The sequence below is a fragment of the Mus pahari genome, chromosome X, assembly GCF_900095145.1.
Source record: "Mus pahari chromosome X, PAHARI_EIJ_v1.1, whole genome shotgun sequence".
Classification (NCBI taxonomy): Eukaryota; Metazoa; Chordata; class Mammalia; order Rodentia; family Muridae; genus Mus; species Mus pahari.
Window position 1 is genome coordinate 90829587 of NC_034613.1, and position 26285 is coordinate 90855871.

Below are 26285 nucleotides of genomic sequence, written 5' to 3' on the forward strand. Positions count from 1 at the left end.
TCTCTCTCTCTCTCATTTTTTGGTCAGATTAAACTAGATAAATATCTAGTTCAATTTCATTTACGTGCATGTTGACTTCTTTCCCTATTTGTATCAAATAGGCTTCCTTGTCTTAGTGCTAAGACTTCAAGTACTATTATTAACTAGTAGTAGAGAATATGAACAACCTTGTCTTTGATAGCAATGCATTTGAGTTTGTCTTTGTTTTATATTAAATTATCTATAGGCTTTTCATAGATAACCTCTTATTAAGTTGAGGTATGCTGCCTTCATCCTTACCCTGTCCACTTTATCATGTGATTTCTGTTCTTGAGTCCATTTATGTGTTGTATTATATTTATTGATTTAGGTATGGCAAATCATACCTCTCAGTCTCTGGAAGGAAAATAACTTGATCATGAGTAATTTTTTGATGTGATTTTGAATATGGTATGCCAGCATTTTACTGAGAATTTCTATACTTATGCTCACCCAGGATATTAGTGTGTAATTTCCTTTTTTGTCTTTATTTTCAATTTTTAAAAACTTTTTGAGATAATTATATAATTTCCTCCTTCCTTTTCTTACCACCAAACTCTACAGAACTCTATCCCTCCTTACTTTCTTTTAAATTCATGGGCTCTTTTAAAATTAATTGTTGCTTAATATGAACTAACCAGTCATTTTGTTTATTTATTTTATAACCTGACTCCAGTTTCCCCTCCCTCCTCTCCTTCATCTCACTCTTCCTCCCATCAACTCCTCCTCCATTTCTCTTCAGAAAATGGCCAGCCTTGATGGATATCAACCAGCCATTGCATATCAGGTTGCAGTAAGACTAGGTGCATCTCCTATTAAGGCTAAACAAGACAACTCAGTAGGAGGAAAGGGTCCCAAAGATGGGCAACAGAGTCAGAGACAGCCCTTGCTCCTACTGTTAGGAGACCCACAAGAACACCATAAGGGAGGTACAGAAAGGTACAGAAAGCCTGGGTTAGGCCCATGCAGGCTCCCTAGTGGGCAGTTTAGTCTCTGTGAGCCCCTATTCTTTATAGACCTTAAAAGAATAAGCTTTATCATTATTTTTAAAATGCAACTAAAAAAATTAGTATTAATTAGCTCTTCTTTGAAAGTCTAGTAGAATTTTATACTAAAACCATCTGTCCCTGTTTTTTTTTGGGGGGGGGGAGGGAAGAGTTTAAATGACTGCTTCTATTTCTTTAGGGGTTATGGGACTATTAACTTCGGTAAGTGGTATCTAGAAAATTATCCATTTCATTAAGATTTTCTAAGCTCCAGCTAGTAGACAGACTTTACTGGGTCTGAAATTTAATATCCTATTTCCAGCATGTTCCTTATTATTAGATTATATAATCTAAGGAATGACTAAGGTTTTGGTCTTGTTGACACATAGACAAGATGAGATTTCAGCAAACCATTCAATAATCATCACTAGGTTTCACTAGTTCCTAAGCTGAACTTCATCCAAATGGTCCTCTAGGTAGCAAGTAGAATATCATAGTAGGCTCAGAAGAAGAGGAAAGTCAAAAGGAATCCACTTCAACAAATGTATAAAACGACAGAGCAATGTAAAAGTGACACAACCACCACCTATGACCCACAACCAACCTACTGACTCCCCTACAAAGGATCCTAAATTATAGATAGCTGGAATGAGAATTTATAGTCTTACTGTTCCATGTTTTGCTGAGCTGTGGTTTTTTTTTTTTTTTTTTGGTTTTTCGAGACAGGGTTTCTCTATATAGCTCTGGCTGTCCTGGAACTCACTTTGTAGACCAGGCTAGCCTNGCTCTGGCTGTCCTGGAACTCACTTTGTAGACCAGGCTAGCCTCGAACTCAGAAATCCTCCTGCCTCTGCCTCCCAAGTGCTGGGATTAAAGGCCTGCGCCACCATGCCTGGCTGAGCTGTGTTTTTGTATACTTGGACTCCCATCATTTTATTCCTGTTGTCTTTAATTTCATTCATGTAGCTATCTGTGCCCTCTCTGGATGTTTTGAGCTTGTTGAACATGTATTTTCCTTTGGAATTCTGTGTCTTTAATTTCTTGTAACTTGTTCTCTTTAGGGAACATTATTATGAGATTGGTGATTTGGAAAACAATTAGATATTGGTTTAGTTTATCTAGTTTTTGTGCTGTAACCTGGGCATCATTGTTAGCTGTGTTTTAGTATGGGTTTTTAACCCACCAGGTCAGAATTCCAAAGTTGGATTGTAGTCTATATAGCTTCGGGGACCTCTGAGGTGGTAGAACCCATGTTAAGGGGTCTAGGCTATCTCTGACAGAGTTTGGGTTGAGGCCAGAGTGGAGTGGCTATGGAGCCCCAGACCAGAAGTCAATGGCTGAGGAGTTGGGATGGAAAGGTTACTCACCACACCTGGGGTTGGTGACTACACAGGACCAGATGTGGACATGCCAGGGGTCAGGGTAAGAGTGGAGTCAATTTCTCAGCCTGAGCCAGAGCAAACTTGTCAAACAGTCTCGGTACATTGAGGTAGAGGCAGAAGCAGTCAGGGGGCAGAGCAGGTAGTTCCTTTCAAGGCCCACACCTTGAAGCAAAGGAACGGAATGGTTGTGACAAGAGCAACCAAAGGCAAAGTAAGCTGGGTTCAGGCTTGAGAAACCATGTTAGGCAGCTGTTGGGTGTGGGACCAGAGGTGGTAATGTAACATTTTTGATAGTACAAAATTAGAGAGATATATGAGAGATTTATGGTTTTTAAGTGTTAAGGAGAGGCATGGAGTATAAGGTGGTAGAAATAAGGACAACATTTAAGGAATCTTTGTGGTGCTAAACATTCTGTATCCCAAATATGATGGTCATGGATTCACAAACCTACACGTAATAAAATTACATAGAATTAAACTCATACACATATAAGAGTGTACCAATAACTAGGAAAAAACAGGAATCAGATTACCAGATTATATTAATGTCCATTTTTTGCTTGTGATTTTTTTTGGAAGATACTGTCATTAGAGAAAAAGGGTAAAGGATAATGTATTCACATAACTACATGTAAATCCACAACTGTTTCAATATTAAATGTTTTATTAAAGCAACTGAAAACTACAGGAAATTATGTATAACAGAAAGGTTGAAGACTCTAAATTGAGATACATAGAATTTCTTCGAAAAAAAAAATCATACTCAACTACATAAAATAATTTAAGTGGCAAAAAAATACTATAAAAGTTTAAATGAAATGGAGGTCTATTTTCCATACCATTGAATACTTTGTGGCTATTCAAGAGTAAGCATGGGCTGGAGAGATGGTGTAGTTCAGTAGTAGAGTACTTGCTGGGAGCTGGGAGCTTCTGAGCTTGATTCTGAACGCTGTTAAGAAAGAAAGAAGAAGCACTCAGTTAACTTGGAGGAATTACTCAAAAAACCAAATCAAGTTGCACACACAATCCAAGTTGCAAGGGTTTCTTGACATTTCCTCAAGTTAGGAGCAAGAGGAGCAAAACATCTGTCAAATTATCATTGGAGGAACAGACCAGATCAAAGTTTCAAGCAAAGGTCTGGCTTCCATCAGTTTATCAGTAGTATATGCTTATAACCCCACTTTCCTAGGAAATGAACCTCAGGTAATAAAAAACCATAACTGAGCAAATTCACTAGCGATGAATTCCTGTGATAGGCCTGGCATGTTCCTCAGTTGTAACTGTGACAAAACACCTCAATCAACTTAGAAGGAAGGAGTTATTCTCCTTCAGTTTCAGTCCATAGTCTATGGTGACATAATACATCATAGCAGGAGTGACAGAGGAGGATGAAGCACTTCAAGCAGCTGGGAAGTAGGAAAGGGAGAGGATCGAGGGAGGGAAGAGCCTGTCATCTCAATATGCCCTCACAGGGCATTCCCCTGCTTATCTAACTTCCTTTCATTCATTTCCATTCCTAAAAGTTCTGCTCTCTTTCAACAGTTCTAGAAGCTGCACACCAAGTTTTTAATGTGTGGGATCTGCAAAAAAGCTTTATGATCCAAATAGCACCTAGGGAAATCTACTAAGTAGATATGTGATCTCTGATCTAGGATTAGGTCTTCCCCAATGTATAAAATGTAACAGCAGTACCTATATTCAAAGGAGTGTTAAGAATTAAATAAATGAGCCAGGTGTGGTGGCGCACGCCTTTAATCCCAGTACTCAGGAGGCAGAGGTAAACGGATTTCTGAGTTCGAGGCCAGTCTGGTCTACAAAGTGAGTTTCAGGACAGCCAGGGCTACACAGAGAAACCCTGTCTCAAAAAACCAAATAAATAAATAAATGTCATCAGGAGTGTGCCTGGTTCAAAGTGTTGATGAAAGGCTGGCATTTGTTGTCACGATTTCCATTCAAATTAGTAAGTTTTTAGGCTTACTTTTATTTTGTGTGCATGTGTGAGTATATGTAATATGTGTGTATATGCCTGTAGAATCCAGAAGAGGACACTGGGTTCCCTGGTGGTTATGATATCCTAACATGGGTGTTTGGGACTGAACTCAAGTCCTCTGCAAGAGCAGCAAGCACTGTTAACCACTGAGCCCTCTCTCCAGCTCCTAGAAGAATTTAAAAATCATTTTCCTTAAATGAACTCACTTGTCCTTCCCCCGAAAGGGTAATAAAACCCATTTGTCTCCATTTTGAGGGCCAGGACTGATTTCAAAACAGAAAGGCCATAAGGCACTGGTTTCAGGAACAGACCCTAAGTCCCAGCATCTAAGTCTTAAGATACTACCTCTAGGAACAGACCATAAAATCCAGAACAAGATCATAAAACTTTCTCCCAGAGAACAGCCTGGGGATAACCACAAAAATGGGGAAATATTTTATCTCAGCATGGTCCATTTGCACTAGACAGCCCTACTGCATCACATGATTGAATGCTCATGACATAGGAATATAGATCACTGATCACCTGTGAATCCCTAGCACCCACCAATGAAATTTTAGATTACCTAATCCTTCTAGAGAGCTCCTTATAAGGAGGCCTGCATGTCTTTGTCCAGGGTTGCCATTTCAAAGGATGGCTGACCCCCGCATGCTGGTTGTTTGTGCAGAACAAATGTTCTTTGGTTTTGCATATTATCTGAGTCTGGGGTCTTCCTTCAGCAATTTTCGGACCCTTACACCCCTAGTCCACTGTCACGCCTGGTAGGGCTTGTACAAAGATCAGTGGCTATAAACTATAGATAGCCTGAATCCCTAGGCCACTGCCCTGTGTGGTTACTTCTGCTTTGGTTGCCCTTTCTTTTCAATCTCCTGCTTTAAGAATTGTTTTGTGGTATTTATAATGAGTACCATGTATTAGGAAAGAAATGTCTCCAAGGGGGTCTATCCCTATTTCAGTGTGTCCATGTGTGCGTGCATGCGTGTGTGTTAGACAGTGGATAGCTTGCAGGAGTCAGTTCTCTCCTTCTACCTTGTAGGTTCCAGAGATTGAGCTCAGCCATCAGGATTGGCGATAGGCACCTTTAATGGCTGTGCCATCTCACTAGCCCTGCAATTTTACCTAAGCATTTGTGTACTTTATTTCTTTTACTGTGACTTTATGCTCTAAATAAGCTTATTGTTACCTTCTCATCATCAAATTAGTATGCCAATCATTGTTGAAATTCTGAAAAATTCACAAGTGTCAAAGCTAAGCAAAGGGGTAACTCAGAATTACCAACCACCATTTTGATGGATTTGTACATTTTTCTACAGATTATTCAGATAATTGTACATACACATAATGAAATGGAGATTACATTTTATAGAATGCTAGGTAATATTTTGAGTATTTTTTTTCATACCACTAAAAATTCTTCCAGAATGGTATTTTATTTAGATAGGAATACTTTATCTATATTTTAGCTTAAAGTTTTAAAATTCTTTTTTGAGAATTTCCCATGTGAGTACTGCATTTAGATCACTTCCATCCTCCCCTCTACCTGTACCTCCTTCCATTGGAAGAGTGAGACTGTGTAGAGACAGTATCTTCCCCACTCCTCCTCAAATTCATGCCCTTTAATTCTTTAATTAGTGTTGGGGTGTGTGCGCCTGTGTAGAAATACAACCTGCTGAGTCCATTTAGTGTTGATGTTCACATGTATATGTGTTTAGGGCTGACCACTAAAGCTTGGATATCCACCAAGGCCCAGGGCAGGAAGAGAGGATCTCCTAAGGAAGAGTAAATAGAATCTAGTACTATGGAGAGATAAAGGACAAACTAGAATAAAAGGACTAAGTGGGGAAAGGAAGGAAGAACAAGGTCAAACAGGATTATGGGGAGGGACAACACTAAAGGCTTTGGAAAAACCACATGGAAACCTACTTCCTAAGATATACATAAGAAAGAATTCAGACTGAGTTACTATATAATGGGAGAAACAATGCCCAAAACAGACACTTTATGCCACCAAGTAAAACCTCCAGTACCAGGAATGGATTACATTTTGAGTCATTAACCAAGGGAGTTCTATGGTCCTTCCCTAAATATTACAGACTATTGCAAAAACTATCGGTTGCTCCCCATGAGCTGATGGTAAGGTTATATTGCTGAAGATAATACTTAGATCATCAATCATGAGAATATTGAGCCAAAGCGCAGTTAGAAGTTCACCATTACTGACTGAGTGATTAGTGTTCACGGGGCTGGAAGGTATTCTGCATGGTCCTGGAGGAGAAACGTAGGCATCAACATGTAATCCAGCTACAAATCCTACAACTGCAACCTGACTATAAGATACGCTGGGCCAACAGTGGCACAAATGTTTAGGAGTAACTAACCACTTTCTGGTTGGATTTAAGGCCCACTACACGAGACAGAACCTATACCAGGCACTGCTAAAGTGGCCTAGAATCTGGGACTAGATAGGTCATGGGCTTAGGGAAACAACCAATACTATTACTCTAAGGAGCCCAGAAATAAAATGACTCCTAATGACATACTGCTAGAGCCATAGTTCACTGCATTATTCTATCCTCGGCAGGGAAGCTTCTTTTACAATAGATGCAGAGACACACAATTGGACAATGTGCAGAACGTGAGAGACTTTGGAGCACTCACCCTAAATAGGACTTATTCATCAAGCCTTCCTCTGAAAGGAGACTGCTGTAAGAGGTTCAAGCCAGATGGGGTCCCAGTGCTGAGGAAAAGGTTGTCATGGAATCCCACCCCTAACCAAGCAGTTATTTGCAGTTGATACTGACTGGCAAAAGGAAAATCAGTTTTCTTCAATGGTGTGCCACTGGGTATCAACCAACATCTAGGGCAGACCCTGGGCCTAGTAGAAGCTGGCTGACACAGAACAAATTCCACGGGCTATTTGCGTGCGTGGGTGGATTGTGCTTTGTTTTGGCATTTTGTATGTGTGTCTTACTGTTTTTTTTTTTTTTTTATTAATTTTTCATTTTTTGTTCATTTCTTTTTGAGGGGATGGAATAAACATTAACTTGGGTAAGTAGGGGCAGGATCTGGGAAAAGCTGGGGAAAGGCCAAAACATGAACAAAATATATTGAATGAGAAATTTTTAACTAAAAGAGAAAAAACGAAAACCCCAAGATCTAGGAAAGTATCTCATAGCTCAGCAGTAGCCAATTTTCCTACCATGTGTAAGACCCCCAAGTTCAAGCTCTAGTAACAAAAAATGTTTTAATTAAAAACTGAGAATAAGGCTCTGTCCACAGGACCAGGTGAGAACGCCATCTTGTATCCCAGGTCCCAAAGAGACCAATCTGCACAGGACAGCACGCAGGCGGCAAAAGCAACATAGCTTCTGGGACAGGGTCCCTTTTGGGCCTTCATCTTCAGACAGAAGGCAGAGCTGGGCTCCAGACCTCTGAGCACTTGCTTGCAGAGAGAGAGTACTCTGACCACTGAGACTCAGGAGAGAGTTGGACTCCCAGAAGTGCTGACAGAAGCTAACAGAATCACAGGATGAACAATGCCAGAGATTACCAGATGGCAAAAGGCAAACATAACAATCTTACTAACAGAAACCAAGACCACTCAGCATCATCAGAACCCAGCACTCCCACCACAGCGAGTCCTGAATACCCCAAAACATCTGAAAAGCAAGATTCAGATTTAAAATCATATATAATGATGCTGGTAGAGAATTTTAAGAAGGACATTAATAACTCAAAGAAATACAGGAGAACACAGCTAAACAGGTAGAAGGCCTTAAAGAGGAAGCACAAAAATCCCTTAAAGAATTACAGGAAAACACTGCTAAACAGGTAAAAGTCCTTAAAGAATAAACACAAATATCCCTTAAAGAATTACAGGGACACAAAACCAAACAGGTAATGGATTTGAACAAAACCATCCAAGATCTAAAAATGGAAGTAGAAACAATAAAGAAAACCCAAAGGGAGACAACTCTAGAGATAGAAACCCTAGGAAAGAAATCAGGAACCATAAATGCGAGCATCAGTAACAGAATACAAGAGATGGAAGAGAGAATCTCAGATACAGAAGATTCCATAGAGAACAGGGATACAACAAAGAAAATGCAAAATGCAAAAAGATCCTGACTCAAAACATCCAGGAAATCCAGGACTCAATGAGAATACCAACCCTACAGATAATAGGAGTAGATGAGAATGAAGATTTTCAACTTAAAGGGCCAGTAAATATCTTCAACAAAATTATAGAAGAAAAATTCCCGAACCTAAAAAAAGAGATGCCCATGAACATACAAGAAGCCTACAGAACTCCAAATAGACGGGACCAGAAAAGAAATTCTTCCCAACACATAATTATCAGAACAACAAATGAACTAAATAAAGATAGAATATTAAAAGCAGTAAGGGAAAAAGGTCAAGTAACATTAGAATTACACCAGACTTCTCACCAGCGACTATGAAAGCCAGAAGATCCTGGACAGATGTTATACAGACCCTAAGAGAACACAAATGCCAGCCCAGGCTACTATACCCAGCAAAACTCTCAATTACCATAGATGGAGAAACCAAAGTATTCCATGACAAANNCAAATTCACACANTATCTTTCCANNAATCCANCCCTTCAAAGGATAATAAAGGGAAAACACAAACACAAGGATGGAAATTACACCCTAGAAAAAGCAAGAAAGTAATCCTAAAACCTAAAAGAAGACAGCCTCAAGAATGCCAACTCTAACAACAAAAATAATAGGAAGCAACAATTACTTTTTCTTAATATCTCTTCATATCAATGGACTCAATTCCCCAATAAAAAGACATAGACTAATAGACTGGCTACACAAACAGGACCCAACATTTTGCTGCTTACTGGAAACCCACCTAAGGGAAAAAGACAGACATTATCTCAGAGTGAAAGACTGGAAAACAATTTTTCATGCAAATGGTCTGAAGAAACAAGCTGGAGTAGCCATTCTAATATCTACTAAAATTGACTTCCAACCCAAAGTTATCAAAAAAGACAAGGAGGGGCACTTCATACTCATCAAAGTTAAAATCTACCAGGATGAACTCTCAATCCTGAATATCTACGCTCCAAATGCGAGGGCAGCTACATTCATTAAAGAAACTTTAATAAAGCTCAAAGCACAAATTGGACCTCACAAAATAATAATGGGAAACTTCGACACCCCACTCTCATCAATGGACAGATCCTGGAAACAGAAACTAAACAAGAGACACATTGAAATTAACAGAAGTTATGAAAGAAATGGATTTAACAGATATCTACAGAACATTTTATCCTAAAACAAAAGGATATACCATCCTCTCAGCACCTCATGGTACCTTCTCCAAAATTGACCATATATTGGTTACAAAACTGGTCTCAACAGATACAAAAATACTGAAATTAGGGCTGGAGAGATGGCTCAGCGGTTAAGAGCACTGACTGCTCTTCCGAAGGTCCTGAGTTCAATTCCCAGCAACCACATGGTAGCTCACAACTATCCATAATGAGACCTGACGCCCTCTTCTGGAGTGTCTGAAGACAGCTTCAGTGTACTTACATGTAATAAATAATAAAATCTTTTTTTTAAAAAACTGAAATTATCTGATGCATTCTATCAGATCACAAGGGACTAAGGCTGATCTTCAATAACAACATAAATAATAGAAAGCCAACATTCACGTGGAAGCTGAACAACACTCTACTCAATGATACCTTGGTTAAGGAAGAAATAAAGAAAGAAATTAAAGACTTTTTAAGAGTTTAATGAAAATGAAGCCACAACGTTCCCAAACTTATGGGACACAAAAAAGACAGTCATAAAAGGAAAACTCCTAGTTCTGAGTACCTCCATAAAGAAACTAGAGAGAGCATACACTAGCAGCTTGACAGCGCACCTAAAAGCTCTAGAATAAAAAGGAAGCAAATTCACCCAAGAGGAATAGATGGCAGGAAATAATCAAACTCAGGGCTGAAANCAACCAAGTGGAAACAAAAAGAACTATTCAAAGAATCAACCAAACCAGGAGCTGGTTCTTTGAGAAAAATCAACAAGATAGATAAGCCCTTAGCCAGACTAACTAGAGGGCACAGGGNCAGTATCCTAATTAACAAAATCAGAAATGAAAAAGGAGACATAACAACGGATTCTGAGGAAATCCAAAGCATCATCAGATCCTACTACAAAGGGCTATACTCAACAAAACTGGAAAACCTGGATGAAATGGACAAATTTCTTGACAGATACCAGGTACCAAAATTAAATCAGGATCAGATTAATGATCTAAACAGTCCCATATCCCCTAAAGGAATAGAAGCAGTCAATAATAGTCTCCCAACCAAAAAAAGCCCAGGACCAGATATCTGGCTTTAGTGCAGAGTTCTATCAGACCTTCAAAGAAGACCTAATTCCAACTCTTTTCAAACTATTCCACATATTAGAAACAGAAGGTACTCTACCCAATTCATTCTATGAAGCCACAATTACTTTGATTCCTAAACCACATTAAAGACCCAACACAGAAAGAGAACTTCAGACCAATTTCCCTTATGAATATCGATGCAAAAATACTCAATAAAATTCTCACTAACCGAATCCAAGAACATATCAAAATGGTCATCCATCATGATCAAGTAGGCTTCATTCCAGGGATACAGGGATGGTTTAATATATGGAAATCCATCAATGTAATCCACTATATAAACAAACACAAAGACAAAAGCCACATGATCATCTCATTAGATGCTGAAAAAGCATTTGACAAAATCCAACACCCATTCATGATAAAAGTCTTGGAAAGATCAGGAATTCAAGGCCCATATCTAAACATAATAAAACCAATATACAGCAAACCAGTAGCCAACATCAAAGTAAATGGAGAGAAGCTGGAAGCAATCCTACTAAAATCAGGGACTAGACAAGGCTGCCCACTTTCTCCCTACCTATTCAATATAGTACTTGAAGTCCTAGCCAGAGCAATTCGACAACAAAAGGAGATCAAGGGGATACAAATTGGAAAGGAAGAAATCAAAATGTCACTATTTGCAGATGACATGATAGTATATATAAGTTATCCTAAAATTCCACCAGAGAACTCCTAAACCTGATAAACAACTTCAGTGCAGTAGTTGGATATAAAATTAACTCAAACAACCAAATCCAGACACTACTGCATATGCCAGCAAGATTTTGCTAACAGGACCCTGATATAGCTATCTCTTGTGAGGCTAGTGCCTGACAAATACAGAAGTGGATGCTCACAGTCAGCTATTGGATGGAACACAGGGTCCCCAATGGAGGAGACAGAGAAAGTACCCAAGGTGCTGAAGGGGGCTGCAACCCTATAGGTGGAACAACAATATGAAGTAACCAGTACCCCCAGAGCTCGTGTCTCTAGCTGCATATGTAGCAGAGGATGGCCTAGTCAGCCATCACTGGGAGGAGAGACCCTTGGTCTTGGAAGATTATATGCCTCAGTACAGGGGAATGCCAGGGCCAGGAAGCAAGAGTGGGTTGGTTGGAGAGCAGGGCGGGGGGAGGGTATAGGGGACTTTCTGGATAACATCTGAAATGTAAATGAAGAAAATATCTAATAATAATAAAAAAAAAAACCTGAGAATAAGGGATGAAATGAAAAGTATTCCTTGCGATATAATCTTCCATATCCTTTGCTACCACTGACCCACTTACTAAGTAACAATGTCATTCATTCCTCTGGTAAATGTCAAGTACATGTGCTTATGTTCAAGTAAAGATATAGCCCCCAACATGATATGCAATATTCAGCATCCATTTTAACAAACACTTCCTGTTCACTTAACGGTATACCTTGGTCTTTACACGGCAGTATATAGAACATTTCCTCATTCCTTGTAGATTCATTGTATAGTTTTACAAAAATTTATTTAATGGGTGCTTTGATAGACATCTGAGTTTTGCTATTATGAACAGTGCTTTAATGAATGACTTGGTACACATGTTTTTCAAACATATACACAAACACTAGCATATCTGATCTGTAGGATATGTTTTCAGAAGCGAAACTGCTGGGCTACAGTCTATATGCACTCATAATCTGACAAGAACTTATACTGCCTTCAATAAATATACCAATTATACTGTTAGCAACAATACCTAACATTTTCCTTCCCATAGCCCTGGTGATGTATTTTGCCAAACATTTTGTCATCAAAGTCGGGAAAACAATAGTGCATGTCTTTGAAATTTTTATTTTTGGGTTTCCAGTTTATAATAATTCTCTTCCCTGCCATAGTTTTAGATCTAAATACAGTCCAACAGAAATCTGATTCAGTCTGAAAATGAAGAAATCTTCAAGAAGACTCTACTTTTGTGACTTTCTTTTAAGCTCGTTTGGGCTTCTACCATCTGTTGGTTTAAGAGTTGAGGAAAGCCACCCATGACTCTCAGAGTCTATGGCAAGAAGTGAGTAAGATACTTCTGGGTAAATGGTAGACCAGAAGATGCCTTCATATAAACTTACAAAGGACAGAATTAGAATAAGAGTACCCAGATACTAGTCCAAAGAAAGGAAGCACTTTGGACATCCACAAAGGAAGGGGAAACCTGAGGTGTGCAAAGACAGGCAACAAATTGGTAGGAACTAAGCTGTGGCTCACTAGTGGAGGGAGGTGAGACAAGCCACTGTCTAAAGCATTTTCTTCTTTTCTCAGTAGGACTGAGGACCTAAAAGGCTACTCAACAAGGAGTCCTAAATAAAACCAGAAGATTTACCAAAATATATGTAAATTGCAACACAGAACACAAGTAACATAAAGCAAGGCCATAAGACTCTCCCAGAGCCAGGCATGGTGGCGCACGCCTTTAATCCCAGCACTCAGGAGGCAGAGGCAGGTGGATTTCTGAGTTCGAGGCCAGCCTGGTCTACAAAGTGAGTTTCAGGACAGCCAGGGCTACACAGAGAAACCCTGTCCCAAACTGCCCCTCACACCACCCCCAAAAGACTTTCCCAGAAAGATCCTAATTCTTCAACTACAGAGCTCAAAAATACTGACAGGTAAAATGCTAGATAAAAATTCCAAAACTTTATTAGTAAGAATGATAAATGACCTGAAAGAGGATACAAACAAGCAGATGAATTTAATGCTAGATGTGGAAACATTGAGGAGGAAGTCAGCAAAACTGATGAGGATATCAGCAACAAGAATAGGAATACAGAAGGAAGAATTGGCAAGAAAACTGTAATTTCCATGGCATATATGCACGCAGACACACACACAGACACAGACAGACACACACACACACACACACACACAGAGGCTGGAGAGCTTTCAGGACTTATAACAAAGATGATGAGAAAATTGTGACCTATGATACAAAAGGAAGAGCAGAAGAAAGCAGTGATGATAAGCCAGAAGCTCTTTTGAAGGACTTGGCCCTATTCCAAGTCAAGGAGTCTCACATGAGGAGTGACTCACCCTGAATCAACAGATATCAATAAGTAGGCAGACTGATGCTGGGTACAGGTAACAAGTAAAATGTTTCAGACAATTTTCAAAATGAAATCTGTCTCATGTGGAATAAGCTGAATGTACAACTATAAACCAGAGGATAAAAACTTGTACTCCAGTTGAAGAAGGCTCTGTCCAAGGGCATGGTTCTTATTCGGCGTGACCCCAGGGGAAAACACAACTAAAATTCTGGTGGGTTGTGTCAGGTGACACTCATAGTGCTCTAACAGTGAGATACTCAAATGTGTACGGGAATCTCTCTGAGCACATCATTAAATACTCCTGGGACTTTAGGAAGATAAAGCTAGAAGTCCTACCGCAGTTTAAGGAGGTAAATTAAGAGAGCTATTTCATTTTCAAGAGAGGTCCTTCCAAAATTTCAATGGTAGAAAGTTTTACGGCTACTAAGTAACATGGTCTCCAAGTTATACTAAAAAGAAAATCCCAAGTAACTGTGTCTCCATGGTGTTCAACATCAGAATGAAATATAATAACCCTTCAGGTCACTTGTAATCCTTTAATAAAAAAAACATGTGTCCCAAGTTTGTACTTGTATATATTAGTGTAAATAGCCTTTGATCCTGTTGTCAATATGTAAAAACCTATGTGTGGTCTTCCTACTTTAGATGAGTAGCCTGCCAGACTACAGAGCTGGGAGTCCCTGAGCTATTAGTTAAGCTGGACTGGGATTTGCCCATGTTTGTCTAAGTTTAGATATAAACAGGACAGAGATTTCCACTGAGAATATCTCAGGGAATCTTTATCTTCTAGGCCCTGGGATGCAGGATGTTGAGACAGCCTTTTCCTTCAGATGGTTAACATAGGAAAAGGCAAACCTGAGTGGCTGAGGAAGTGTTTGGTATTACCTCATCTTGTAATTATTGAAACTGTGTTAGGACACAGTGCCCAAATGTACTATCACTGAATTACAGACTTACATTAATTTTGACTCCTATTATTAACTACTATACACTAGATGACATGTAAATAAAAATGCCATTCTAGTACAAAGTCAAAGTTATGAATCAAGAAACAAGCAGCTATGTCTCCCAATTACTTCATAAATGGGAGCCAGACAAGCTGTTCACTGTCTACCACTGGCTACTAATCAGGCTTGTCCTCATAGCAAAACTCAAGGATACAGTGCAGGAAGTAAACATGTGTCACAGTGTTGGGGGCAGTGCAGCTGGGATCTGATGAGTATTTTCTTCCAGGCTGCAAACGGCCAACATCTTGTATACATACACAGCAGGAGCTGGCTCTCTGGCCTCTTAATGTAAGGGAGATAATCCAATTCTCAAGGATGACACATCCATGACTTAATTACTTCCTTGATATTCATAACTAAGAACCGCATTCATGACATATTTTTTCAATATACAGAACTAAGTGCCATCACATTACATATTAGCTTTCAACGGAGGGATTTGAATACTCAGTCTATAACAAGGCCACACTGAGATACTGTTTCTGATTTAAAACATTTTGGACAATGGGGTGCTTGTTTGGAATTCTGCACAGAGATGTCTATTAGCTCACGCTTGGAGCTTTGACATGGGAAAGATCACTCAACGAAAAGCAGATGCCTAAAAACTCAGGATGCCTAAAAACTACAAGTCCATAAGCTGCACATTTTAGAATATAACAAACACTGCATAGAGGCTGGGCTGCTGGATCAGTAGGTATAGTGTTTGCTGTACAAGTGTGAGGGCCTGAGTTTGAGTCCCTGGAGCTCACATAAAGCCTAGTGCAGCAGCATGCATCTCTAATCTCAGTGCTCCTAGAGCAAAATGGAAAGAAGAAAATCTCCAGAAGCTCACAAGCCAGCTGATGTGCTGTACATAGCAGCAAAAACACAAGACTCGGTGTGAAGATGGGAAGGACTGATAACTGAGGCTCTGCCCACACCACACTTACACAAATGTGCAATGCACGCGCGCGCGCACACACACACACACACACACACACACACACACACACACACACACGTTGCACGAAAAAGGAAATATATAATAAATGAGGTGGGGATAGAGGAAAACATGTAATTCTGACTACCAGCAATATGGGCACATACATCCGCACAAACATACATGTATTCACACATACATACTCATGCAGTCATACAGAGAAGCATAAAGAGTCAGGCAGCTTGGTGGGCATGGTAGTACACACCTTTAATCCCAGCACTCAGGAGGCAGAGGTGGGTGGATCCCTGTGAGTTTGAGGGCAGCCTGGTTTAATAGTGGGTTCCCAGAGAGCCAGAGCTACATAGTGAGACCCTGTCTCAAAAAACAAAACAAAACAAATAAACAAAAACAAAACCAAAAGATCAGTTATGTCCCCAAAATCACTTTATTAATGGTAGGGAGGGGGATTGCATTATAAATCCGCCTTGCCCTCATGGCAAAGCTCACGGATACAATGCAGGAAGTAAAGAGATTAATACACGGTCTGTTGTAAAAAAAAATATCTATACCCATATTCTATTACAGTTGGTCAGGAGCATTTCCTAGGCTGGTAGGGGAAAAGGAGAAGAAAAGAATTTATAGGAAAAAAAAAAAAGACTTCTTTGCTCTTATTACCGTAGCTTTGGGATAGCTTCTGGGATTTTCTTGTTGCCACCTCCCAGATCACTGTAGGAACATTGCTATTAGAGACATACACTACCATGCCAGGTTTTACATGGGTTCTAGAGATTTGAACCCAGTCCCTCATACTTGCATGACAAGTACTTTGCCCACTGAACCATCTCCTGAGCCTGTGTTTTGATTTACACACACACACACACACACACACACACACACACACACACACACACACACAGAGTGAACTGCTTCTATTAAAATAATGAACACATACATCACTAAAATGACTTATTTGACTAGTGAGAACCAAAAATGACTTAACAAACCTAAATACACAATATCTAGTTAAGCCACCACACTGAATAGGTCACCAAACGTTACTTCTCTGGTTCTAATTGAACTTGGTATCCTTTGACAAACATGCGCTATATTAGGAGGCACAGAAGGAAGGCAAACTTCCTCATATAGAATACTCCATAGTTCAAATCTTTGACTTCATTCGTAGATAAATATTTAAAAACACATACAGCATATATAACACTGGTTGCGCTAGTTTAAGAAAGCCATCATCCCAGGGGCTGCACAGTTAGAAAATGACTTCTAATGATACTCTGCTAAACTTACAAATTGATGCCTAGCCCAAATGTCATCGGAGAGGCTTTACCCAGCAACTGATGGAAACAGACGCAGAGATCCACCGCCAAACATCAGATGGAGTTCAGAGAATCTTGCTGAAGAAGGGGAGGAAGGACTGTAGGAACCAGAAGGGTCAAGGACTCCACAAAGAAAAGCCACAGCATCAACCAACCTGGGCTCATAAGAGCTTACAGAGACTGAATGGACAACCAGAGAGCCTGCATGGGACTGACCTAAGCCCTCTGCACATAAGTTACAGTTGTCTAGCTTGGTCTTCTTGTAGGCGCAGGGGCTGTCTCTGACTCTTTTTGCCTGTTTTAGGGACCCTTTCCTCATACTGGGTTGTCCCGTCCAGCCTCAATATGAAAAAAGATGCCTAGTCTAACTGCAACTTCATAGTGATATCCATGGGAAGCCTGCCCTTTCTGAAGAGAAACAGCAGAGTGGATGGGGGAAGGGCAGAAGGGAGGTGGGAGGGAGGGACTGGGGGCAGAGGAAGGAGGGGAAACTGTAGTTGGGATATAAAAAAAGAAAGAAAATAAATGTATTTATATATAAAGAATGAAAGAACAAAAGGAAGGAAAGGAAAGATGGAAGTCAGTCAGTCATCACAACTTGTCATTGAAAGTGAAATAAAAGGGGTTCACAAGCCCCCCCCCCACTAGCTGAGGAGCTACTGCGAGTTGATAAGGAAGTTTTCTTCGGGAGCACGATTCCCAGCAGTGCAGTTCCTACAATCCAGTGGATGACTTCACACCCACGTGTAGTTTATGAGCACTAATTTTGAACTCTGGGTTTATACTTGGAAAAAACAACAAAAAAAAAAAGAATAAAAGACCTAAAGTTTAAAGTTGGGACAGAATGCAGGAAGTATCAGGGAGGAGTTGGGAGAGGGGAAGATATGACCAAAACAGATATATATATATATACACAATATATATTTATATATGTACATATATATATATATATATGAAAGTATCAAAAGTAATTTTAAATGGAAAAAGTATGACTAAAAGTGTGAGCTGATTCCAGTCTGACTAAAGCGAGGAGAGGAACAGGAAGGGTAATAGGGAATAATATGGAGTTCAGTCCTTACCCTCATAGTGAGGACTGTTAAAGCAAAGCTGTTTGTTTTCTCCCAGTCACCATCACCCCTAAACTAGCCCCACACAGTCTACATGTATTATGGGTGTCAATGTGTTTTAGTTGTTTATTAATTTGCTCTATGACATTCTTTTTTTTTTTTTTAATCTTTTTTTTGGGGGGGGAGGGGGGTTGGAGACAGGGTTTCTCTGTATAGCCCTGGCTGTCCTGGAACTCACTTTGTAGACCAGGCTGGCCTTGAACTCAGAAATCCGCCTGCCTCTGCTCTATGACATTCTTTATTGTTTCCTTTCCTACTTTCCTATCTCCTTCACTTCCTTCAGGGGCCTCTAGCCCAGGCTGGCCTGGAACTCCCTATTTAGCCAAACAAGACTTTGAACTTTTTTTAAAAAAAGAATTTATTTTATTTATATGAGTACACTGTAGCTGTCTTCAGACACACCAGAAGAGGGCATCAGACCCAATTACAGATGGTTGTGAGCCACCATGTGGTTGCTGGAATTTGAACTCAGGACCTCCAAAAGAACAGTGCTCTTAACTTCTGAGCCATCTCTCCAGCCCGACTTTGAACTTCTAATCTTCCTGCCTCCACCTCCAGAACGCTGGGATTAAAAGTATGTGCCACCACAGCGGGCTTATGTGGGCCCAGGCCTTATGAATTTTAGCATTATGCATTCCAGCCCTTTTTCATTTTTTTATTTTCTTTTTGAAACAGGATCTTTTTATGTAGCCAAGGCTGGCTTTGAACTTTGAGTGAGTCTCCTGCCCCAAACTCAACCTGGAGTGCTTCAGTTAAAGGGATCTACCACCATGGCCACCTTGTGTTCCTTTCTTAGGGTTATTTACTGTTTGCTTGTTATATACATTACAAATATCATTCTATGTTTTATTTAATTTATTTTTATTTTGTCCATGATGGTACAACTAAAAGGAAAAACTAAGAAAGGTAATGTTATAGGGCGCTTTCATATCTCATACTCATTCTTCACTGGATCTAAAAATAGCCATAAAGATACAATATTGGCAATATATATTTATTCATTCAATAGTCATGAATGAAGCCTCTACAGCTAGTCTAAACAGGAACAATTAGTCACCAACCAAACATACACTAAAGATAACAACAAAAGCCAGCTTGGTACAACTGACCTTCTAGTGAGCCAAAAACCAAGCAAATATCATAACAAAGAAATAAGTATACAAAAAGAACAAAATGCAATTTTTAAAAAGAACCCTAAGAAAACAAGATAAAAGGGAACTGTGTGTTTGGATGTGGATTCCCATTTGAAGTAACATGGTCAGAAACAGGCCACACTATAAAATGACATTTAATCAAAGACTTGAGAGAGATCAGGAAAATAGGCATGTGATATAACCCGAGGAAGAATGCCCCCAAGACAAAAGAGCAGAGTGCAAGAAAGCTTCTACTTTAGGAGCAGTAAGATGGTCACCACAGACAGGGGAAGGAGGAAGAAAGGGAGTACCAAGAGAGCATCTAAGAAAAAAAACTGGTACCTCTTGGCATCAGGACATCTCAAACCTTTGACATCACATAGGCAACAGTGCGACCTGCAACCTGCAGACCGGTTGCCAAAACAACAGGCACCATATTCCCAGCATTCACTTGGTTCACCTCCCACCTTTACCTGTGCTACATCATTCTCCATATAAATAAGGAGAAGGCCCCTCCCTCACTCTCTCTCCCTCTTCTCTTTCTGCCACTACCTTGTCTCTCCCTTGCAATAAAACAAACCTCTTCCACGTGGAACTGCTTTGGCCTAGTGTGCTGTTGAGATGTGACCTGCTATTCTAACACATCAGTACCCAAAAATCATGGACAGACTTATAGACAAGTGTAAAGGACGCTGTTGTTTTTAAGTCGAGGCAGAGGCAATCATTAGGTTTGATTCCATGTTTGTTTTTTCTCAAAGTTCTAGGGATTGAACCCAGACACCTATGCATGTTGGCAGCTTGTACCTGAGCTATATCCACAGCCCCTGACTACATGTTTAATAGAAGTACTAAGTACTCCAAATTCTGGGTCATCAGTGTGGATAAGAGGACAAAGCAGGGAAAGAATTAAGAAACAATTCTTATAACCCAGACACGGATGGTGGCTTGGCAGTGAAGTCACTCATCTAACACCACAACTATCTGACAGAACTCACAAGATTTCTTGAGAGATGAAAAATGAGGGGGGAAGAAAAAAGCAATGTCATTCTCAGTCTGTGACATGAATGATTAAAAGAACACTAGTTGCTATCACCTGCCATGGAGAATACTGAATATGACCGTTTATATGAAAGTTATACAAGTTCAATTTGAAGCCTGGGTAGAGTTTTATGAAATTTTATCAATGAATCAGTGAAGAGAAGGGAGAGGTCCATTAGTCAGCTTTCTGTGAAAAATACCTAAGATAAATAACCAAAAAGGAGGAAGAGTTTGTTCTGGCACTGACACTGCTGACTTGGGTTTATAGTGACATGGCAGGCGTACATGGGCAGGAGGCCTGTTTCACTCATGGGAGTCAAGAAGCAGGAGGTCACTATCACTTTCAAAGGCATGTCCAACATAGCGTAAGTTCCTTCTTCTTAGCCTAACAGTTCTAATAGTTTCACCCTCACAGCCTCCCAGTAGTGTCACAGCAGAACACCAAGTAGTGAATACATGGATCTTCAGAAGTGACTTAATCTAAATTATGACCAGGATGGATATAATGTAAGACATTTGAAGAAATAACATCATTCGTGATATAGTAATGTGGGAAGTGACAGAAGCATGAAAGAGAGTGATACGGATGAAAACCTAGGAAGATGTTCTCAGGCTATGCAACTCATTCAAAACCCGTGCTTTTGTTGTCTTTCTACCCCCTGAATGCAGGTTAGATGTTGCTGAAGAAAGTGGCATGTATCAATGTGCATGAAGCAGTAAGTTACCCTTTATGCTTTCCCTTTTGGTCATGCTAAGAGCCCCAAACAGGCCTACCGGACATAACCCACTAAGACTTGGAGCTTATAAACATGAGAAAGCTTCCAGAAATGTCACTCAGAGCAAAAGTGAAACCAGTAAGACTTACTACTGTTCATAATCTTCAATTAGGGACTGGCTAACTGGCCTACTTAGTCCAAACTGCCATATGGATATCTACAGGTTCTATATAAAATGCTTCATTCTTCATTCTGATGCTATTAAGGAACTAAAAGCCACGCTACTTCAAGAAAAGGAAAGAAGTCTCTATCGCTAGCCCAAGTAAATCTAATACTTGGAGTTGACATGCTTAAACCAAAATGTTTTCTAAAATGTATTTAAGGAAAAAAAAAACAAACCAAAAACCAATCTCTTTGCAGTACACACATCTATGTACCTACATACACATAGGTATGTATAAATATGTATAGATTCTTCCAGATGAAGGTTCATCTTCACAATACTTTTCTTGTAAGTTTCATAATAGCAAAAGATTTCCCGTCCCCAAACACCATACATAGAGTATCAAACAAATGAAAACTTTAGGAGGGAGATAGGACAATTTAATTCACTATTTCAGGTCCTAAGGAATTCAAACTTGTTGCTATACAAAGATTGTAACAGTGCCTCCTTCATTAACACAAAAGCTAGGCACCTTGGTATATGGAAGGGGAGTTTTCTCCACCAATATTTGGATCACACTGATTCTACTGTTTGCCTCTACTCTGTGCTCTAGGCAGTAGCTTCTTTCATTCTATCACTGAGCAGATATGCTTGACTTCTCTTTAACCAGAGTTCACCTGGGAGGCAGGTTGGGCTCACAACAATTCTGGGCTTTTACAGTTCCTGACATCCGAGGGATGACATGTGGATGGTTCAGTCCACATTGATATGAAGTAAAGTAGATTGCTGCACAATTGGTAAAGAAACTTTTGTTCACTTGATGTTATTGCTGTCTTGGAGGCTTACTGATGAATAAGCTCACTCTAGCTCTTTCTGAACTCTGGCTGGCTGGTTCAATTCAGCTGTTCTGGCTCAAACTCCTTTCCAAGGTGATTGATTAAATCTGGCTTCCCTCAGCTTCTCACTGAATTGCTCTATGTGGCCTCAAACTAGTGCTGGCAATCTGTTCTAATCTTCTGACTCCTTATTCTTTGCCTTGAATTGCTTCTGCAGAAACTCATGAAAAAACACAAAGCACTGCCTCTACACTCACTCAACTGAACTGCGTCAAACTGTCCTCCAGTTAGATGTCATTTTTTTCTTTTTTTTTTTTTTAACAATTTTGAATTTTTTTTTAAATTTATTTATTTATTATATGTAAGTACACTGTAGCTGTCTTCAGACACTCCAGAAGAGGGCGTCGGATCTTGTTACGGATGGTTATGAGCCACCATGTGGTTGCTGGGATTTGAACTCCGGACCTTCGGAAGAGCAATTGGGTGCTCTTACCCACTGAGCCATCTCACTAGCCCAGATGTCATTTTCAAATAACGATGCTTCCTACTATAAACTAACCTTACTTTCATTGTTTGGGATTGAAGGTGTAAGTACTAAGGGTATGTCTGGATTCTAGCCAGATGAATTAAAGTTGTATAGTCCCTTGTCAGAGCTGTTTAATCCAGCTGTTGCTGGATTAAAGTTCCTTTACAAATGGTCCTTCCCTATTGACCTCCATAGATTGTCCTGCTTCTTAGCTACCATTCTTATCAATATGTCACAAAGCAAGAGTTCCATGGAGTCGTTAGATCTCAATAAGGACAATTACAATACCTGACAGTTGGTAGGCTACAGCATGGTGGTAGCTACAAGAACTAGTTTGGATACTAGTTGCCCTTCATGCTCTACAGAAGCCATCAAGTACCAGGATCTATGAAGTGACTCATCGAAGCACTTTGGCTAGGAGAGCAGGGGTTTCAAGGAGCATCTTATGCTCATGAACTGTCTGACGAAGTTCTGGAACATCAATGGGGGCACTGGGATGCCTGGGCATTCTTTTCATTTCATCTAGTTGCCCTCTGTGCTCCACCCTGCCACAAATCAAGCACAATCTGTTTTCGCCTTGTCCTCATTTGTCATATATATAACAAATACACACAAGGTCACTTACTAGAAAACAAGGAAGTGTACCCTTTAATGTTAGTTCACTTTAACAGCTGAGAACAAACAGCATTCCAAACAGAAACTACTTGGATATTACCCCTATACACACACTGGGAGAGGCATAACAGACTTATTTCTTACCAGTTTGGTAAGAGCTTCATTTACAGCATGATAATCCCAACATTTCCAAAAAAAAGGAATTTTAAGTTATTTGAGGTGATTACTGGCAGATAAGCATGTCATCTAACTCAGGGAGCCAATTCTCAGACTGCTCGTTGCCTCTATTTTTCACCAGGGCCAGTATTTCCTGAATAAAGCCTAGGAACAAATTTCTACCCAGTGGCCCAAATTAGAAGCCTTTCAGTTATCTCCAGCCTCGTTCATGTCTGATGGTTCCTTCTACTTCCCTCCTGCATCATAAATTTCTCTCTGTATCATATAATATGTAATATTATACATAATAACGTACACACGTGCACACACACAAAGACTGTGTAGATAACTAAGAATCCTATAGCCTGTCTGCTTTTAGAAATCAGGACTTTAGAGGCTAATCCTTCCCATTAATAACCATGCTCACCTAAGAAAGCTAGGGTCCAATACAGCACGAGGCCTACAGTATGGTCCATGGCCCAGCCTATGACTCACACTATGCACATGCTATGGAAGTGCATCAAAGCCTCTGGAAAGTTCACATTTACTGCTTAGTGTAAGCTGTTGTACTGCTTAGTGTAAGCTGCTGTACTGCTTAGTGTAGAGTTTCTGTACTGCTTAGTGGTGTAGAGCTGCTGTACTGCTTAGTGGTGTAGAGCTGCTGTACTGCTTAGTGGTTTGCATATTTCATTACATCAAACAGTGGCTGGGCCAGAAACCCAGTTTTGATGTAATGAGTCTAGGCTTATGGTGTTGTTGGTCTGGAACTCTGCTTGTAGAAACACTGGATTACCAAAAAAAAAAAAAAAAAAAAAAAGAAAGAAAGAAAGAAAGAAAGAAAAGAAAAGAAAAGAAAAGCCCAGCGGTGGTGGCACATGCCTTTAATCCCAGCACTCAGGAGGCAGAGGCAGGCGGATTTCTGAGTTCGAGGCCAGCCTGGTCTACAAAGTGAGTTTCAGGACAGCCAGGGCTATACAGAGAAACCCTGTCTTGAAAAACCAAAACCAAAAAAAAAAGAAAAGAAAAAGAAACACTGGGTTAGAGATGAAGCTGGACTGAGACCATGGCTGTATTTCTTTGTTGTTAAATTGTTTTGTTTTCTTATATTTAAGGAGTGCAGCTGTCAACCTGTCCAGGTCATCTGAATGTGGGGAATATGGAGGAAGCCTTTGGAATGGGTTAGCGTTTGCTAAATTACAAATGGATGCGAGCAGTCAGTAATGATTATAGCTCAAAACACACCATGGCATGACATCTTTCTTCCTCTAAGCAGCTTTTCCCAACTATAAGAAATGTCTGTCCTCAAAACAATGTTCTTACATTATATATATAATATATAGCCCTAAATCTTAGTATTTAGAACAAAGAAGACAAGTTACTCTACAGCCTGTATCTGGAAAAGAGGAAGGTGCTGACTACAGAAAGAACTGCATCCTAGTTAACTACAAGTCGCCATCCAAAACAATGGGACAAAAAAATGCCACTGTCTGGGACTCAAACATCTGGATGGGGTGCCCTTAATATTCCAACTGAAGTCAAGTAGTAAAGTGTCTTTAAGCAGGAAATGCAGAAAAATGTCTACACTGTCCTTACATTACAGCAGTGTGCCAACCCATTTCCCATTCTCAACTCCTCCTGCAACCCCAGCTCATGCTTCCCTGCCTACCTGGACACTTACCTTGCCTGAGTCTAGTTACGCTTGTTTTGCCAGGAATCCAGTTTTCTCAGCTCACTTGGTCAAGTGTCCACAGGTATTAGCTTGGACTGGGAAGCCTTGAATCTTCCCATGGCTTCTTTCTGGAGATCTTTCTATTTTTATTTCTCCTCATTATGCACTCCAAACCTAGAGAGAGAAACAGGCCAAAGATGATGGATGTTAGCATACACCTATAGTCTCAGGACACGGGGGAAACGACAGAAAATTCAAGGTTGAAGTCAACCTAAAGTACAGGAAACCCTATAAAAGTGATAGAGAGAGAGGGCACAGAGGGAGGGGGAACTAAGACTGGGAGGGGAGCTGTGGAGAGGAGAGAAGAGGGAGGCGATACAGAACAGGAATGAACCAACAAGCACGAACTGTATACCTGGGATAACAGGATGGGTTCTAATTCTGCCCACAAACAATATGCCTGGGTTTATTTTATTCAATTTACCATGCTGTTGTCACTATTTCACAACGCTGAATCATCCCAAGATTCTTTGAAACACCTTCACAGTTACACTATAGCGAGGCCCCACCCCAAACTCTTAACCAGAATTAGAACTCCACTAGTATTCACGGATAGCACTGGAGCTCCCCTTGTACCACACTTTCCTCACAGCAAAGGGAAGCCCACAGATGTCCAATCTGAAAGGATGAGGTCCCGGGACCCAGAGAGAATGAAGATACAGAATAAATGGTACCTAAGAAGCAAGTCGATGTGTCTCAGGTATCCAGGGTCTGGAACCTCCTGGGCTCAGCTGTTTTCCTGAATGAAAGGACAGACGGATGTCTAGACGGGTGTGTGCATTTATGCCCTCAGAATTCCAGTGCTAGCTGTCCGCCCCCACCCGCCCCCCGCAACCGCCCCCGAGTCAACCTTCCCGCCAAACATCTTTCTGGCCCAGAAAACACAGCAGACTGGGTAATTCAGTACAGCCCAGTGCACATGTGCAAACAGGACAGGGGCCCTTTTGTGCTAAGGTCGGGAGACTAGTCTCCCCCGCTGCCCCTCAGCCCCCACCCCCAGCCCGGGGGTTCATTTCCACCGCTAAAGGCAGCCGCCACGCACAGGTGCCGGAGCAAAATGCTCAGGCCAGACTGGATTGCGGGTGGAGTTCCCTACAAGCCGAAAAACAAGGTCAGGCTTCCCATCATCCTTGGCAT

At 40.4% G+C, this 26285-nt stretch overlaps 1 long non-coding RNA gene across 1 annotated transcript; it reads right to left on the bottom strand.

The window, feature by feature from the left end:
* Window positions 1-3050: 3050 nt before the first annotated feature.
* On the bottom strand, window positions 3051-26285 carry LOC115063144. Its single transcript, XR_003843027.1, has 4 exons — window positions 26191-26285; window positions 25823-25887; window positions 25098-25262; window positions 3051-3335 (listed from the first exon to the last, which is right to left on the bottom strand). It is a non-coding gene; the product is annotated as an uncharacterized LOC115063144 (long non-coding RNA).